General features: G+C 35.0%; 1 protein-coding gene across 1 annotated transcript in view; it reads left to right on the top strand.

Annotated features, from left to right (window-relative positions):
• The window catches only part of LOC138122987 (phospholipid scramblase 1-like), a 36,581-nt gene that overhangs the window by 6,739 nt on the left and 9,573 nt on the right, over window positions 1-20,269 (top strand). The window lies entirely within an intron of this gene.

Raw genomic sequence — 20,269 nt, 5'->3', positions numbered from 1 at the left:
AGAGCCAATAACAATGGATGCACCTAATGACACAACAGGTACCAGAGAGACAAAGAAAACGGAAATTGCCTCAAGTAGTCAAGTGTCGCTGCAAGACAATTTTAATCCAGTTGGTATTATAAAAAGCCAAGAAAGATTGGCTTCATCCACGAAAAGTTTAGCTGAAGCCATCAGTGACTTGGTCGAAGCTATAAAATATGCCGCCGACAAATTGTAAATCAATGTTAACTCATTTTTCATCGTATACCTATTAATAATGTTTGTTTGTTTTTTCTTCTTTTAAATTAAACCATGTATCTGTAGACGCATCTCCTTTCCTTTGTTCTTGAAGAAAAAATTATTTTGAGCATTATTTATCATAATTGTTGCAAAGTTATAATTTCTACCATTTTCTTGTTCATTTATGTGAGGATCAGGCCAAGGAACTCGAAAATGTTGACACATGTTATGAAGCACTCCGCAACTGTAAATTATTTTGGCTGCTTAATGTATCAACCTAATATTAGGTGTCCAGAAAGTTCTGAGCGTTTTTGTGGTATTCTGTTTCTCGATATAAAATAAATGTAAAATCAATTGGTAATTTTTGTTAGTTTTTTAAAAGATGAAGTACACTTGTCCATAAACAATTTGACGTGTCTCAATTAAATAATTTTCAATTGGTTACATTCTGGTAATTGATTGTTTACATGGAAAAAGAACGAAATCGTAATTTAATGTTATATGAATTTAAATGTGGACTTTCAGCGGCGGCAGCGAGAAGAAATATATGCAGAATTGAAGGTGAGGGGACGGTAAAACAGTATACTTGTCGGTGATGGTTTGCGAAATTTCTGAATGGGGAAGAAGGTCTTAAAGATAAGAGTCGTTCGGGACGAAAGAACCCATCTTCTATCGTTCTGGATTTGAGTTTTTGGGACAAAGATGGTTGGAAGTCATTGACAATAACGGCGAATATTTAGTTTAATTGTTGTTTAATTTTTTAAGTAATAGATATTTATTTATTTTTATCTATTTTTCTAAAAAACGCTCAGAACTTTCTGGACACCCTAATATAAAAAGTAATGTAACGTTTTGTCTTTCAGAGACATCTAAATCTTTCTTTTAGTCGACCAGATAATAATTTATAACAAGATGTTAAATTTTAAAGGCACATAAGGAGAAGTGGTTAAAATTTTAATAGTAACAGGACATATTAACAGGGTCGATTAATTTTTAACTTACCCGACCAAAGGTAGGTAAGTTATTGTGATCGGTCCAAAATTTCGAATTGCTAATTTCATCAGATCTTTACGTTTTGAGGTCCCCTGAACACGTTAATGAAGTTTTTAGAATGATGTCTGTCTGTGCGTCTGTCTGTCCCACTTTTCGTTCTCCTACGCTTACTCAAAAACTCTTTGACCGATTGCTTTCAAATTTGACCAACACAAACTTACTCATGGTCTCTCGAGTTGAAAAGCTTTTGGTGTCAATCGGACCACGGGGGGTGGAAGAGGGTGGAGGTAGGTAGAAAAAATAATAAGAGAACATGGAAATTTGACTTTACCGTTTGAAAGGGCATCTGTTTTTATGTCGGAAACGATGTTTACCATTTGCAGATTTTTCCAATATGGCGGACTTATAAGGTTATTTACGTCTTCATAGATCGACGGCGATAACTGCTGAAAATTTTAACAAAATAATCTCGGATCTTGCCATTGGAAATAACTCTGTAATAGTGACCACCGAATAGAGTTTGGTGTCAATCCGACTACGAGGGGTGGAAGAGGGTGGGGGTTGCTCGAAAAAATAATGAGGTGACATGGAAATTTGACATTACCGGTTGAAAGGGCATGTGTTTTTATGTTGAAAATGATACGTACTATTTGCGAAAATGTCCAATATGGCGGCTTATAAAGTTATTTACGTGTGTATAGTTTGGCGGTAATAACTGGTAAAAATTTGAACAGAAAATTAGGTAGGTATCTCGGGTCAATTCAGATTGGTTTAAATTGATGTCGGGTAAGTTACTAGGCCGGGTTTTCGACTCAGCTCCATCCCAATTTTTTAACATAACATCGTTTTACAGAATACGATTTGCGATTTTAATGGCTGTTATTTTATAACATGATTTAAAATTAACATATTACTTACAGAATAGGCCTCATTGTCGAGTAGACAATTAATTGACAAATGGACAAAACCAAATTTACATTAGAAAAATTTTCGTTTCCCGTTTTTTGTACAACCAACTGTATTAAATTTGTGTATGCATTAAATCATTAAATTTCAATTCATTTTAATTATTCATTTTATCTTAATAAAAAAACTTAATTTAATTCACCTAATAAGTTAACACAACATTTATTGATTCTGAGGCGGTACGAAGTTCGCCGGGTCAGCTAGTTTATTGTATAAAAAGTAACAATTAATTGTTGTTTTTTAATTCTCACGAATAAGAGGTTCTTTGTTGTTGGCAAGTACGCATGCCAAATACATTATTAAAATTTCAGTTACCGATTCTTTTTTTCGGTATTTTTGAAACCCAGAACACAGCAAACACCTCCCCAATTGATTACTCTGTTTTTTTTTCTAAATTTGAATTTCTTACTTTCAAAAAGCCGATTTTACACGTCGTCAAATACGAAACTGTTTGTTTTCAAACCGAAAAACGCCGCGCTCCGCCGCTTGGCGGCGCGTCAATCGATATCGGGCAAGCCTATAGCCCGCAACTATTAATACAAATTTATTATGGGGCGGAAGTCGTAAAGCAAACAACAAATGGTGGTTTTAAAAAGAACCGAGTTTAATAGAACGAAAGCAAATAATAACAAAGCGAAACACAAACAAAACTCAAAGAAAGAAGAATTAAAGGAGATGCTCAAAATGTCCACCATTCATTTCGAGACATAGTTGTGCACGCCGTAGTAAGTTTAATTTAAAGGCCCTGACCATTTCAGGTGTAATTGTTCTAAAAGCTTCTTGTAATCTGTTTCGAAGATCCTCCTCGTTATGAATTGGTCGGTTGTAAACAACGTTTTTCACGTACATACCCCCATAAGAAAAAATCCAGCGGATTGAGATCCGGAGATCGTGCAGGCCAGTGGCGTGGACCACCTCGTCCGATCCAACGATTAGAATACATTCGATTCAAAATACCTTGCACATTGCGACTGAAATGGGGTGGTGCCCCGTCATGTTGGAACCACTGATTTATGAGAAAAACCAATGGAATATTTTCAAGTAAATGAGGCAGTTCCATGTTTAAAAAGTTTGCGTACACTGTTCCTGTTAAACGCATAAGGAATTCAAAAGGTTCGATCTGAAAATAAAGAATACCTAAACACGCTTTCTTTATTTTTTACAATCTTGACTTACCACTGAATCTCCCACTAGTCCTGACCACAAATTTACGGAATATCGACGCTGAAATGCACGCGGATAAGTAACCCTACGACCAGACATGCAAATTTCGATGGTTGAAACATCCCTGCAGACCAAAACTTTATTTGTTCGAAAACAAGATCCATGAAATAAAATTTTCATCTTCTGCCGCTTTATTAAGCAACCAAACACAAAAATTTCTTCGAGCAGGGTAATCTTCTGGTTCGAGATGTTGCACACGAGTATAGTGGAAAGGATGAAGTCTGTTCTGGAGATATCTAACTCTTGGGCAATTTCTCTTATACTCCTAGTTCCATCTTCTTCAACGGTATTCAGTATTGCCTCTTCATTAGCCAAAGTCCGTGCGGTTCGTGCACTTCCGCCAATTTCATTCCGATTCGGCAAAACTTTCCCAGTTTCTTGAGCCCTAGCAAGTACTCTCAAAATTATTTTGTGATCAGGAGAAGGTCGGTCAGGGAAAATATCAGAGAAAATTCTTGCTGCCTCCCTAGCGTTCCGCCCGCATTCTTCAAAGATAATAATCAACATTTCAACATAATCGGCAGCTGAATACATCTCGGTAGAGTTTTGCAACACTATTTCAGATCTTGAGAAAACACAATGACAAATTAAAATGTTTACATTGTCAAGATGACACAAACATCTGTCAAAAAAAACACTGGACCATTTGATTATAAAAAGATTCGCGCGGTTCGATAATATTCGTTTGCGTAGCGACCAATTAAGTCCTCCATGGTATTCTTGTCTGATTGGTCAATTTCGCAATGTTTTTTCTCGCTTATTTTGAGAGTAAAAAATATATAGTTTTAATTTACATTTCACCGTAATCACACGAATTTGACAGTCTTCTATGGGGCGTCAGTCCTGCCATTCCCTGTATTTCCTTTTGACTCATAGATTACTCCGCGCTCTTTAACCATTTAATTTGTTTCTATCTAAGGAAAGCATTATCATCTAATTATCACTCAGTGTAAGTTGGGACCCGAATAAACCATTATAACCTATAACAATTAGTATTATTTCTCCGAGCTCCGGGCACACGTCTTCCTCCACCGGATTGTCACTGCTCTCTCTCTCTCTCTCTCGGCTTTCCATAGCGAGTCTGTCCAGAAGCCAATAACGATAGTAAATAGTTACCAACCCCTTGGAGTTAAAAAAAAATATACAGGGTGTCCAGAAAATAGCGCACTTCCGATGCACTATGGTGTAGAAGAAATTACATAAACGTAAGAAAAATGTTAAAAACATTCTATTGGACTTATTTGCTGATTTGGCGGTCTTTGAAAGTGGCACTTAACAGGTCAATTATTTCGAAATAAATGTATTAAATTTTAAATTGTGAAAACTACCTCTAATCGTATATATTATCACAAAGTACAAGATCACTCACTATCAATATCCTATTCTGCATAATAGAGAATTCTGAAGTTTAGGAAATCGTAAAAATTATCTTAAATTCACTAAGGCAACACTGCAAGGTAATGATGTACGAGTATATCTTTGTTTACATTGTACTATCATTTTTGCAATAATTGATTTGTTTGTCTGAATTTTTTTTTCCATATTTTTTTCATGTATTGGGTGATTCAAAATGATTGTGGCCAAGTATGGCAACTATGTACGAAAATTTATGTGGCAACTGTGTGGATGAGGTAGAGTTGTCATTTGTATGACATTTCATAAGCGTGCATTTGATTCTTTTGATATCATTACACATTGATTTGACAGTTTTCAAAATTGCGCGACTATGAACTGTCAAAGAAATATCAACTCTACCCTACCCACACAGTTGCCACATAAATTTCCGTACATAGTTGCCATACTTGGCTACAATCATTATGAATCTCCCAATACATTTAAACATCCTCGATCAGGTAGTAAGTAGTGAGTGAGCCATTTTCGGGACAACCTGTATATATAAAAGGGAAGGGGGTATGAGCAACAAACGAAGTTTTAGTAACGTAACAGTACCTACTATATGAAATTTGTTAATTGTATATCTACGGTGTCTAGCATAAAAGGTGAAGGTTTTCGTTATCGATAGAGGAACTTAACTGTAATTTCTCAGCCAATTGCAAAATTAGCCTTTTAATTTTTTTTAAATAATTTATTTTGATTTAATCGGCTTTGAATAAAGTGCCATAAAAACGAAAGAACTTGTCAAAAACAAATTAAAAAATAGCTATTAAGACAACAAGTGTTTTATAGACGATTTAATAGACCGAGATTTTTAAACTACAGGGTAAGTCACATAAGGGTTATTTCTGAATTTATTTTGTACGCAACCAAAAATACTAAGGACGCTGACCACTTGATACCGTTTATAATGTGATTTAATTTAGTAATCAACGTAGGTATGTAATTTGGCTAAAAATGTCAAAATGACATTATCATGTTCTGATTAATGAAATCAAAAATTAAATGCATCAACTATCATCGTTCAAAGCCAGATTTCGTTCAATTTGCAGCGCCATCTTGCGGTTGCTGATTTTCTCCAATAAATTTTGGTCGTCAATGTCATTTCAAAATTTGGTAGATTGTCACAAATTTAAAAAATTTCCCTGCCTGATTATGCCCATGTCAACAAAGTGTCAAAAAAATTAGAACAAACTGACAATTAATGTCATACAACATGATGATAGGTTATGACATTTACGACTGTTTTAGGATGGAGCATTTTCGATTGCGTCAAAGAATGACCTTGACGACCAAAATTTATTGCTCGCGACTTTAAGTGTATACCTACTTGTGATACATTGTTGTTTTCAGAATAAAAATATCTATTAGAACGGGAATTTATTAAGCCCTTTTGTAGCCAATTCATAACCATTTAATTTGGTGTTTAAATAATTAACATCCTCCAATAAATAAGAGACTCATGGACTCGTCTTTTTTTTTGACACTCTGTATATATAGTTAGCTCTGCGAGCCAAGTAGGCTCATGGCTTGGTGTATTTAATATGCAACTTAGAAAAAATAACATAAAAAAACTCGTTTTATAAAACATAAGAGCACTCGTCATTTACAGGCACTCCTGCTTGCGGCAGTCGTGCTGCAAATCTGACACGTGTCTTAATACCGGGTGTATTATGAAAAACCTTTGGTGCTATAACTTCCTTATTTTTATAAGATTTTAACAAATGATACGTCAAACAATAGTAGTTTATTTGACGAATTTCACTCGATTCACTCGCGTTTTAAAATGGCTCACGCGTGCCAAAAAAGGCTCAATTTACACTCGAACGAGTTGAATACAACGTTTTTTTGTTCGACGAGCCCCTTAAAGGCTCCAAATCGCTTAAAACCTTTAAAATTAGCTTGACGTTTCGTTTTGACAAGTTATGACATTTATCAAAATTCGTTCACATAGGAGAAAAATCTTAAATTCTGACAGTGTCAAACAAAAAAATCGTTTTAGAAACACTATAGCCCGACATGCTATGTTTTTTTTTAAGATTATATTTTTTGACAGACCGCAGCTAACTTTGTTTTTTTAAGTAGCACTGTATATTTTTTTATCTTTATTCTAATAGATGTTTATCTTCTGAATACACAAACATTAAAATAAAAAATCAAAAATTTGTTTTTAATTAAAAAAAATAGAATTTCCAAAAATTAAGTAACCATAACTTTACTATAGCAAATGTTTGAAATTACCTCCATTCTCTCTAAGGCACATTCGACACCTTCCACTGACGCCCATTGCGGCGTTTAATAAAAATTCTGGTGGTATTTATTCTCATACTGCTACGATTCTTTTTATTAAATCATATCTGTTATCGGAAGGAGTCAAATAGACATTGTCTTGAATGTCCTTAGCTGTCTTAGTCACTTTGCAAAATTAGAATGCACTTTTATTACTGTTTAATGTGACTGCTTTATTTAAAAAAATATATCATTTTTTAATTTCTTCTTTTTGTGTCTATGCATGAGCATGGTTGTTTACATTTCCATATTTAAAATAAAAATCTCTATAAAACTGAGCAAAAAAAGTTAATAGTGCCATTTGAGAAAAAAAGTTGACCATTATTTGTCAAAAACAGAACTCAAGAACAAATATTGGATCAATTCAAATTGTAGCCCATTTAAGACGATTTTGTTTGACATATCATTTATTAAAATCGGATAAAAAATAAGGAAGTTATAGCACCAAAGGTTTTTCATAATACACCCGGTATAAGTTTTATAAAACTCATGTTTTAATATAGGTACTAGGTATATCCTGTTCTGATTAATGAAATCAAAAATTAAATTTATCAACTGCCATTTTGCCATTTTTAGCGAAATTGCATACCTACATTGATTACTAAATTAAATCACATTATAAACGATATCAAGTGGTCAGCGTCATTAGTATTTTTGGTTGCGTACAAAATAAATTCAGAAATAAGCCTTAGGGGGAAGTCGGGTAGCCCCGGACGGTTAAGTGACTTTTTTATGATTTTGATAAAAACACATTTTTTTTATGAATCTATTGCAATATAATACTAAAACATAATGTGTAAGCCTCTAGTATGACCAACTTCATTAAACTATGTTATGGCCATCCCAAATGTCGAAAAAAATTAAACCAAATGACAAGTCGATGATGGAGATGAAGTGGCGATATCTAGTGAAATTTAGAATAACCACACATTTAAAAAGTTAAATATCAGGTTATGTTATATGCTATTTCATTGTCAAAAACTGTCAGTTTATACGTTTTCGTCGTGGAACTTGATAATTTCGGAGTAAAACGATGCAAGCATTACAGAATTCGAGGTTCTAAGACGCTAACTTTCCTCTAAATGCGTTTTTACGCACGCAAGTGTGAAGGATCACAGCCATAGACTAATCACAGCGAACTAACGCCGAATCGGAATTTCGTCGTGGAACTTGAACATTCCGGAGTAAAACGATGCAAGAATTACAGAAATCGAGGTTTTAAGACGCTAACTTTCCTCTAAATAGGTTTTTACACAAGCAAGTATGAAAGATCACAGCAAAACCGCTCCGAATGGGAATTTCGTCGTGGAACTTGTACATTTCGAAGTAAAACGATGCAAGAATTACAGAATTCGAGGTTCTAAGACGCTAACTAATTTTTCATGTTCCTGCCATAGTGTCATAAAAGTATAAACTGACAGTTCTTGACAATGAAATGGCATATAACATAACCTGATATTTAACTTTTTAAATGTGTGGTTATTCTAAATTTCACTAGATATCGCCAATTCATCTCCATCACAAGGTTGGTAGAACTGACTAATTTGTATAATTATACAAATTATATATTATATTATATTATTATATTATACAAATTGGTCAGTTCTACCAACCTTGCTCCATCACATGACCAACTTCATTAAACTATGTTAACGAATTTCTTTTCTAGTACCACAAATTTCCCGAAGAACCTCAAACGATTTAGCTCTAACTCCACTGTCGCTGGGAAATTGAAATAAAGGTTTTTCAGAATTGCCACAAATAATGCATTTAATGAGCATTTTCAGAGTTTTTTGATTGACAAAATTTCAAATTTGACGGCAATTTTACCTTAATGTCTAACAAACAGATGGCACCACTTCATCACTATCCATGACATACTTCATACGAAGCCCATTTTAATGGAATTGGAATGGCCATAACATAGTTTAATGAAGTTGGTCATGCCTCTAGTATACATTGATAGAATATTATATGTAAGATACACAGATAAAAAAAAAATAACTTCTGACTCTCCTTTTCTCTACCATTGAAAATGGAGGGTAACTCCGGACATTACATTTAATGAAGAATACACCAGTTATTTCTTACAAAAATCACAAGTGTATGTTCCATAATGGTTGGGTATATCAGCACACTCTTCATGTACCCATTGCACACATGCACAACATTGTATCCAGTTTTCATCGAAGTTTTCCATGCAGACAATGCATTGGGTGTCATCACTTCTCACACATGTGGTTGATGTTGCAGGTTTCGAAACTTTTGGCTTCTTTTTGGCTGATTTTTTTGTACCAGATTTAACTGAATTTCCAAAATTAAGAGTTGAAGGTTTTTTTTTTTTGGTCTGCTTTTTCTTCCAACATTTTTTTGTAGGGAGTAGAAGTCAGAATTTCAGACTTTTCTGCTTTTCTACGACGCACACTAGCACGTTTCTTTGTAGCATCTGGAACTGGTGAGAGATCTTGAATCTTTTTTTTCACGTCGCAGTTTGACGTATTTGGTGAAGGTAAAATTTCATTAGAACATTTTTTTTCGGGAGTTTTAGGGGTCGGGTGCTCTTTTGAGGTACAAATTGGTGATGACATCCTGGATTCTTTAAGAGCAGTAGATGTTTCTTCATTTTCTGTTTCTTCAGGACTCATTGGTATGGATGGTTTTGATAGACTATGGGTTTCAGATTCAGGATCTGGAATATCCGTCATTTTCGAGGGCAAAAAATCTAAATCGGAGAAAATATTTGGGTTGTATGGGCAAATTCCCGGACACTCAAATCCTTTTTTTGCAATTTCCATACGGCTGACTCGGACAAATGCTGATGCAACCAAACCAGCAATTTCGTACTCCGTAATTTTTTGTCCAGCATTTTTTCTCATCCAAAGCCCACAAGCTTCGTTGTATGAATCCTTCAGCGGCTTCATGAAAACCCTGTCTAAGGGCTGAAGCTTATGGGTTGTATGTGGAGGTGTGCTCAACATATGAATGTAATTTTCACGAGCAAAATTCACAACTTGCAAATCCTTGTGACTGCAGTGCCCATCTAATACAAGCAAAACAGGCGCTTGAATGGTAGGACGAGAAAAACGAGCAAAGTGTTTCATCCATTTCAAAAAGAGTTCGGCAGTCTTCCAGCCATTTGGCTGTGCTTCAGCTACACTTTCGTCTGGAGCACCAATCTTAAGTCTTTCATTAATTCGTTGTCTTGGGTATATGAAAAAAGGGGGTATGAATAATCCAGATGCGCTCATGCAAAATAAAACTGTGACATTTTTTCCTCTTTCTGCCGAGGTAAGCTTTCCGACTTGCCTATTGCTCTTCATTGATAGCACTTTCGAATGCTTCTGGACTGTGGTTATCCCCGTCTCATCACAGTTGTAGATTTGGGATGGTTTAAAATTATATTTATTCATAAGACCTGAGAGGCCTTCGAAAAATCTATCAACCTGGGGCTTATTAAAACCAACGCCTCTCATCAAACTTGTTGATTCCGGTGTACGAAGTGAAATATCTGGATGACGTTTTAAGAAACCGTAATAGAAGTCTTTTCCTGCAATTTTTTTCATCTTGTTAAATTTATGGGGTATTTTTAATGATGTTGCCAGTTGAAATGCTAGCTGAAGGAATTCTTTCTTGCTTAGTGACATTAATCTGTTGGATAAATCTCTTACATGTTCTACTAAAATATCTTCATAATTGCTGTTGAAAGTGGGTTGGTAACGACCAAGTTTCGGCTCAAAACAAACTTCTTTTTGTGCTTGTAACTTTTTAATTCGTTCATGCAAGGTACTTTTTGGGATATCATATCTGTCTGCTGCTGTTCTAATTTTCAACTCCCCTGATAACACTTTATCAACAGCCTTTCTCATGCTCTCGCTGTCCCATACACCTCTGTTCGTCTTACGGCCTTTAAATTTTGGCATCGTTGCAAAAAACTGGAAAAACAACACAAAAATCAGGGGGAATTTAACGTCCGCGGGTACCCGAAATATTAATGTCCACGGCTACCCGACGGTATATTTCTCATGATGTATTTTTTTAAAGCAAAGTGTTTACTTTTGAATAAAAAATAGCAGTTATATTTATAAAGTGAAGTGCCAAAGAGTGTAGAAAAAAAAAGTAGAGTACTTATACTTACTTTTTCTCAATTAATAACACATTCAACATTATACAAAACACATGCGAACGCTCAATTTGAGGTTATTATGCCAGAACTCCCAAACTAAAACGAATTGCGCGCTGAATTTTTGTCACCGTGTTGATTTTACGTTCTGGTTTATGATTTCCTGATTTCCTGCTATCTGAAGTGCCATCTACAAAAGGAACACTGAACTACGATTGTCCGGGGCTACCCGCTGTCCGCGGCTACCCGACTTCCCCCTATGCATTGTGACTTGCCCTTTATAGTCTGTTTTTTAATGAAAGAACCACGACCTGTTGATTTAGATTTGCAAATATAAAATTTTACTAAATTTTGGGAATTTAATGATATCTATTGGCTGTATCAGCCAACGCCTGTCATTTTTAATGTCCTTGAAAGTACGCAAACACGCATTTAAAATTTGAACGTGTTATTAAAAAAATGCCTCTCAAATTAGTTGTTATTAACTTTATTAACATGCTGCGCTACTAATATCTCTAATAACCTCAATTTTTATATGATGAGATTTTTCATCCTTGGTCAGAAGTGTACAATGTTGTTTGTCAGCTCTATTTTGGGAGTAAATTGCGGTGTTATGGTTCTTTGATTAAAAAACAGACTGCCTATAGATTTCACTTTGTTAAACCTATAGATTAAGGGCCAGTTTATAGAAGCGAAATTAAGTTAATCGTAATCAAATGCCAGATTAACTGAACACGTGATCAAACTGAACCAATTGAATTGAATCAAATTAATTTGTAATCGAGACATCCACGGATTTGAATCCGTAAGTCTGTTGCGATTGACATGTCTAGATCTAACATGTATTTCAAGCTGTGTTTATTGGAGCGTGGAGTTCAAGTAACGACATACGATTTCGGATTCATGGATAACTCGATTACAAATTAATTCGATCGCTCTTTGTTTAGTGCCTACAATCGTCTAAATGTCGTACATAAACACATAAACTTTTCCTGATAAAAATGATTTTGGAACATGGAAATTGTTTGGGGCCTAATGGGGGCTCCAGGAATTTGTTCGGAACCAAATGGGGCTCCTGGGTTTGCTCAGCCTAATGGAGGCTTCACTGCTTTGACTGTAGGCGCGCGTGAACTGACACACCCTATCGTTTTGTGTAAAACGTTTATTTATATTTATACAATTCTTTGGACCGTACGACCGTACTCGAGATGTTGGGTAAAATGACTTCTGACTTGTGACTCTGACTGTTCTACCCTGAGTCCATCTCGGTACTGTCGTCTCAAATCTTTGTCATTCACCCACGCACAGAGGAGGTTCTCGTTCGGAAAGGAGGGGGGTGGCTCTACGCCCCGACAGAAGTTATGTATGGATCATGGATCTCCACAACTGTAACGTTCTTTAATTATTATCATTTAAGGTCCAGGTCTGTTAAATAAGTTAAGACAGATTCGGGTCGTGATGTCGTGAACTATTTATTTCTAAGAACTTTACTCAGTCGAGTCGAACCTACAACTGGCGTCTGCCTCTAACAAACCCTTACAAGAAGGGTCGTCTTTACTTAAGACTGCCTACTCTACAACAACGATATTTTGCCGTAATTTACCATTCGAAAATTGCATATACGAGTATGTACAGTTGCGGAATTAAAATTTCGGGCACTATTTTTCTGTCACTTCAACAAAATCTCTGTAAAGCACCTTCTACTGTCATCATGACTGACATTCAAACATTAAACTTTTCTGTGTAATCAAATCATCGCTTTGGTATAGGCTTTACCATTTCTATTGAAACACCACCTGTTGATTGACAGTTTGGCAACGCTGCAAATATGTTTAGTAATTTTTTGACTATTATTGCCAATCTTGATTTTTGTTGAATGTCATGTCATATTTGACTCAACGCGTCTTTCATTCAATTATAACCCAATAATTATCAAGAATTTATTGTTTTTTCGCGAAAATAGAGCAAAATAGAAAAAAAACGAGCCTTATGGGTGCTGACATGAAGAGAACTCTTATTAAATTATATGATAAACTGCATTTAAGTCAGCCAATGTGGTCAGTCGGAAAAATTTGTGTTGAAATTTCAGAAATCTTTTCCGTAAGTTAAAAAGGTGTTTTTCTATCATTCTAAAAAGCGTCTGCGTCTTCAGCTTAGAACGTATTTACATTTGCTAACAATGCTAACATTTAGGTATAACATCAAAATTAAATCCCGCACTTTTTATCACACGCCACTTGGCACATGCGCTTTGAGGGGACACCTTAAATTATTGCTCTAAATTGGAATTAATTGTAAATTTGATTTTCATCTCTTCAGCTAAACTTTAAGTGCAGTTTTATTTGTTATTAATTATTATAACTCATTTAACTTTAACAGCAGAAAAGTGAGGTTACGTGTTAAGGCGCGTCCAGACTATATAACAAAACATGTTATATAGCAATGCTATACAACATATTTGTTATAAAACTATGCTGTATAACTTGTTAGAATTTTATATATATTTTTTTTTTGCCTTTCCCCTTTCACCTAACAGGCCTATCAGGTACCTTTTACGATCGGCTTGGTTTCTCTTTTTCCTTTGTGGTGCGGCGGGGCTCCGGGGTACTTTCCCCGGCTACCTACGCCCACCCTCTCTCCTCTCCTTTTTCTGGACGACACAACACGAATATCACAACACACAACATCCATGGGAGGCCATCCGGCCTGGGATTTGAACCCTGCTGACCTCGCGGTGGTGTCGGGAGAGTATCGCTCTTCCTTCCACCACCCTACCGTCAGCCCCTACTAGACATACACACACATCCATGGCCCGGCGGAGTTTCCTTCCTTCGAAAAAATCCTCCCCCTTCGGTGGGATTCGAACCCACTAGCGCCGGGACCGCGACCTCGGAGCACTGTCTCCGACAGCCATGCGGCCACCGAGCTACCTTCGTTAGAATTTTATATTTTTTAACATGAGCATCTAGATTATATAACAGGATTTTTATAACAAAATGTACCGCAGCTCAGTACGTAAAATGGCACTAAATGCAGAGGATGCAATTTTGGCAGCAGCAGCAGCCTATATATTATTGTCTAAACCGCGTGTAAAGTCCACATGAAGATTTTGGGTACGACCATCTTTAACAGCGCGAAAACGATATAGTGGTACAGATCTTTTGGGGGATCTTGCAAAAGATGATGTGGACCCATTAACAGGTGGAATTCGGTGCGATGGTAGTTTCAAAAACTTTATAAGAATGACAAGTTCTGATTTTGAATAACATGTTGTCCAGTGTGGACAAGTCTGAACATGTTAGGGCGCGTACAGACTACGCGAACCGAGCATGTAATGTAACATGTAATGTAATGCTCGTCTCAAAATTGGTGCCACGAACAGCCGACGAACCGAGCGCGCAACGAACAGCTTCTATACTCCGTTCACTGATAGATCGCACGGCTTTTCACAGACACAGAGACGAGTGTCTATGCTGCAAAAAGTCGAATAGCGCACATAACATTTGTTTATCATTAATACATACTCGAAGAATAAATAATTCAACTTCATTCAGATTCACAGCTGTAATTCTGTTAACAACATCATAGGCGTAGGAAAACTACTGGCGGGATGGAGAGTGCACGTTTCTCAGGTCCTCTCGGGCTGTTGATGTTGCTATGGAAACTTTAAAAAACGCTCGTTTTTGAAAGTTGGATTTATACACACTGAGGCGTGCTTTAATTAAGTAAAATAGGTTACCAATAAAAAAAAATATAACCATCACGGGTGCTGTGCCCGTATTTCGGCGATGGTCAGAATAAAATGGATGCCCGTTTTGGGGCCGATTTCTAATTTTACCTGAAAAGGTAGGAGGTTACAAGGAAAAGTGTGCTTTTAAAATAAAATTTTCATTCTCCCGCGAACGTACAAGTAGTATCTTTTTTCGAGATTTTCGGTCCTATCATTGTCAATAATTTGTCAAAGTCTGTAGGAGACATTTTTGTAAAATTTTTATAATGTCCACTGACACGTTGAAGTTTTAAATCTTGCATAAGTTCATTAGGTACCGACGCGTTTTCTATAGAGTTCGGTTCGCCACCAACGTCGCCGCTTCTTCTCTTTTTTAATCATACATATTGCACCCATCGTAAAATTTAAAAAAAAGACAAAGCCATAACTGCACATCTTCGGAGAAAGTAGGTAGAATGTTGGTTGTTGTTTAGTTTTGGTACCGAAAATAGACTCCGTGTCATAAAAAAAACACGAATTATAGTTTAAAAAAATTAAATTATAATCGAAGGTAAAATAACAAGACCTATTTTTTTTTATCAGATTTAACAAATTAGGTCGCGTTATTTTTGGCAAGACTAATTCCAGAATTCAAACTTTAACGTTAATTATTTATTTTTAATACTGACAGTTATTAAAAGCACAATTATTAAAAACAATTTGGGAATCTGACAGGCGTAACATGCAATTTTATTCGTTTTTGACAGAAGACAGACTAAGAAGACGATTTATCCGCGATAACATTTTTGATTGGATGAAAGCAAGCACTGAACACGCACGTTTGATGTAGGTATGTGGGAATTAATCTGTAGTAATATAACAATAATTGACTTAAACATCGGATTGATTTGCGAAGCTGATGGCATGCTCCATCGCGACTTATGCATTTTTACAACAAATTGTATTATGCATTATTGTAGAAAATGTGAAACTTATTTATTAGTTATTGTAAAGAGTTGCTTTCAAAAATAATAACCTATTTATTTTGTTCAGCATAAATGAAATGCATAAAAAACTACAGTGTTTCATTTGACAATCAAGACCGTTTAAATAAGGGACAAAAACTAATGGTAACTGAAATTGTTGGAGATTAGATTTATGAGTTTATGACTGTGGTCAGCTCCCTTTGTCGAGATGCGTTTGTGAATGGCGCTTTGTGTTCGGCAGAAAACCGACACTGAGCGGAGCACTGCGAACCGTTCGTGGCGCGCATGCGCTCTCGAGGTTCACAGCTTCGCCGTCCAAATCAGACGAACCCTTCCTTGTAATTTATTTAAAGAGTGTAGTAAGTTATGGTATGTATTTAATAAAATGTATGGATCACCATATTTGTAAGACAGCCTAACAAATTAATGAGTAAATGTTATAATCAACAGCAACTTCGCTCCTACCTTTTCAGGTAAAATTAGAAATCGGCCCCAAAAAGGGGCATTCAGTTATTCTGACGGACAAGCACCCGTGATGCTTAATAATATTTTTGCATCATCGGAACTATTAATAAATAGATAAAATTTTCTTTTTAATTTATTAAATTGTTTGATTTTTCCAAAGAAGGCATTTTTTACATTTTTCATACTAGTTTATGGCCCATTGCTCTGCACCCGATGCCGAATCTAAACAATAATTTCTTCTATGATTACTTACCGTCTTTTGATAAGTAAACATGTTCATGAAATCGGTAAACACGTGAAAATGACCGGTGGTGCAAAAACGTTTTCTACTGACAAATTGTCATTACAAAAGTTTACCTGTAAAATAGTAAAGAAAAAAAAATTTCTTCATTTTCTTCATTGTTGAAGCTACTTTTAATTCGTTAAACAAATTTCTGAACTAACAATATTTGCGTTAATACTTACCTGCCTTAAATTGAGATTGCACATCGAAAACGCGTATTCTTTTTGGAGATTTTCGGGTCCTATTTTGGTTAGTAAATTCTCACCGTCTGTGGGAGACATTCTATTAAATATTTTATGCTGTCCGCTAATATGTTGGAACTTTAAATCTTTATAAAGTTCGTCGAGCCTTTTTCTCTTTTTTCATCAGATTCCACATAATTCTTATTGCATCACTACACAGAATTAAAGCTAATGGTTTTTCGTTATCACTCTTATCACATACAGGTCGCTAAAACGTATCGATACAGCTAAATATTTTCAAAGCGGTTTAGCAGAGCTCGTTGAAATTTGGCACACAGCTAGAAGTGTTTAAATTCTATAGGCTGATATTTTTTTCAATTTTATAACATCTTTTATTTTGAAGATACAAAGCCAACTTGATTTTTTTTACATGGCACGAGAGGTCAAATTTAACATCGTTAAAAAGAATATTTTTTTGTGAATCCAGTGATGTAGCACATGCATATCTTAATTTACTCGAAACTTTATAAAAAAATATCGAATTAATAAAATTTGAATTTGACCTTTGGAATGTTTTTTTAGCCATTGTTAATTCTTTGCCGCCTGCACTTTGGCCAAAAAATTAATAAAAATAAATAATAAGTGTAGAAGTAAGACATTTAACTGAAACAGATACATTTTAATAAAAAAGATAAAAAGTTTAAACCCGAAATACATAATTTTTAAGCAAAAAAAATAATTTCAAAATGGCGGCGATGTGGGCATGTGTTACTTCACTGAATTCACAAAAAATACTCTTTTCAAAAATATTATATTTAAATCCCCCGTGCCATTTAAAAAAAACCAAGTTAGCTTTGCATCTTCAAAATAAATGACGTTAGAAAATTGAAAAAACTATCAGATGATAAAATTTAAACACTTCTACCTGTGTGCCAAATTTCAATGCGTTCTGCTAAACCGTTCTGAAAATATTTAGCTGAATCCATACTTTTTAGCGACCCTGTATAATGTAGCTGTAATGACACGCAACCTCGGAACTATCGAACTGAACTGAGACGATTATAAAAAAAATCACTTAAAAACATAACGCACTGAAAAATACAAAACTCTTCATCCAGCCAGTAGTTATCCTATGCCTATGATGTTGTTTACAGAATTACAGCTGTGACTCTAAATGAAGTTTCAGTACAGGTATTTTCAATAATTGTTATAAACTGTTGTTGGAATTATTTATTCTTCGAGTATTAATGATATAGCAAATGTTATAAAGTGTAGACACTCGTCTCTGTGTCTATAAAAAAGCGCGCAATCTATCATCCGTGGACAGAGTATAGCTGTTCGTTGTGTGCTCGGTTCGTCGGCTGTTCGTGGCACCAATTTTGCGACGAGCATTACATTACATGTTACATTACATGCTCGGTTCGCGTAGTCTGTACGCGCCTTTATAAAACAGTGTTTTAAAACATCGTTTGATCTTTACCGACAACTGATGGATAACATAAAACATGTTATAAAACAAGAAAAATGTTATAAAACACTGCGTTATATAACATTTTTTCTTTCGTTTTTCTAACAAGTTGTATAACTTTGCTATATAACATGTTTTGTTATATAGTCTGGACGCGCCTTTAGTTTCGTCGATCTTCTGTGGTTTCAGTATAAGAATTATTCAATAAAAAAAGCATTTCAGCAAGTGTGGTTTATTAAAATACTTAATACATATAAGTACCTACATTGAAATAAACCAAAATAATTATTTTTTTTACTTAAACTTTTCCCCAATTCATTCAATTATGAGTTCCTCAATCTCCTAATTTTTTTTAATCCTACAATCTTATCCCACATTACCTATATACCCCCATAATACCAATTTCTTTTTCCAGATAGGTATCTGATATTACTGTCTACAGAATTTTCCAATCACACCTGAGAGGCGAAATCCTTCAAGATTCCAAAACTGGCTCCAATCCTTTGATTTTGTAATTTCCTTGTTCATTGATTAAAATTCTTTGAGTTTCCCTTGTGTTTTACCCATATAACTAGTTATATGGTTTTACCTTCCATCTTCCAGCAGGAACACTAACCACGACAGATAACCACGCTAAAAACCGCTCACTCACATTTGTAGTGGTAGGACTCGCAGGCGTAAAATTTTTAGATTTCTATTGACATTTATATTAAATTATTATATATATTAAGAATGCACGATGCGTCGACGAGATAAATAATTGCTAAATGTGTAGTTAGATCATTGATTTATCAATTTATCATACTTATTTTGACAGTGATTTGTTTTGACGTTTTAGGAACTAGAAAATGTCAAAATTTCAAATTTCTCACTAAAAGCCGTTTTACAACCAACCGAACCTGTTACACATTGCTAAATTTTAGGAAAAATCCAACAGGTGGTGTTTCAATAGAAATGGCAGAGCCTATATGTTGTCTACCCGTTATTATGCCACAAATGACAATTTTTGAATGCCAAAAAGACAAAAACATGACAATAGTGAAAAATAAGGTTATTAACGTAAAGGTTGTTTTAGAGTTTATATCATGATTCATGACATTGACAATAGTGCCCGAAATTTTAATTCCGCAACTGTACTATGGCGGCCAAAAAATTTTGGCCGTCACTTTCTTGACATTCAAGTAAAGTGTAAATAAATCTTTAGGAATCGTAACACCACTTTCGATTCTTGTCATTTTGACAATCAATTTAAACTGTTTGAAGATCAGATATTCCTAAAATCCGACATGAATAAACAAAATTAGAGCAATCGTACATAGATAACCTGAGGGAAACGTTCTGTGTAGTAGAAATGACAAAATAATTTTGAGTTTTGAAATTTACCACCTAAAAAATAACGTTCATAATCAAGACGGTAATCATAATGACAATAAAGTACGGATTACATTTTTTTTTTTTTGAATTGACAGACAATGACGGCCAAAATTTTTTGGCCGGCATAGTACAGAGCGCCCAGAAATGTGGTAGCAACTTTTACACAAAGTGTCACAAGATGGCACTTTCGAAAAGCCAAATTTGTTCAATCTTGCAACATTCAATTTTTGAATTTTTTCGAAAGAATATGTTAAGGAGGTTTTCCGAACAATTTTTACCCCCGATTTGTGCACTAAAATAAAGATAAAAAGTTATAACGGCAATACTATAGCCATCATTTAAATGCCAGTGTCAAAAAAGCATTAATTAATAATTACACATTTGGATTTTGACGTAACACAAAAGTGATGGCTAATTTTTATTGCCGGCCATTGTACTATTCCGGACACGGAATCTTGGGTACGACTGACACTTTATTGAACTTTTGACTCGATAATGCCATTTTCCTGCTTTTTTGATGTCACAAGAAAAACTTCAAAGTGATTTATAATAATTGTAATTTATTAATGACACTAATAACTGGTTTACATCTTTTT

Source organism: Tenebrio molitor, chromosome 2, assembly GCF_963966145.1.
Source record: "Tenebrio molitor chromosome 2, icTenMoli1.1, whole genome shotgun sequence".
Classification (NCBI taxonomy): domain Eukaryota; kingdom Metazoa; phylum Arthropoda; class Insecta; order Coleoptera; family Tenebrionidae; genus Tenebrio; species Tenebrio molitor.
The sequence above is the reverse complement of the archived record's forward strand: the minus strand, read 5'-3'. Positions and strand labels throughout refer to the sequence as shown.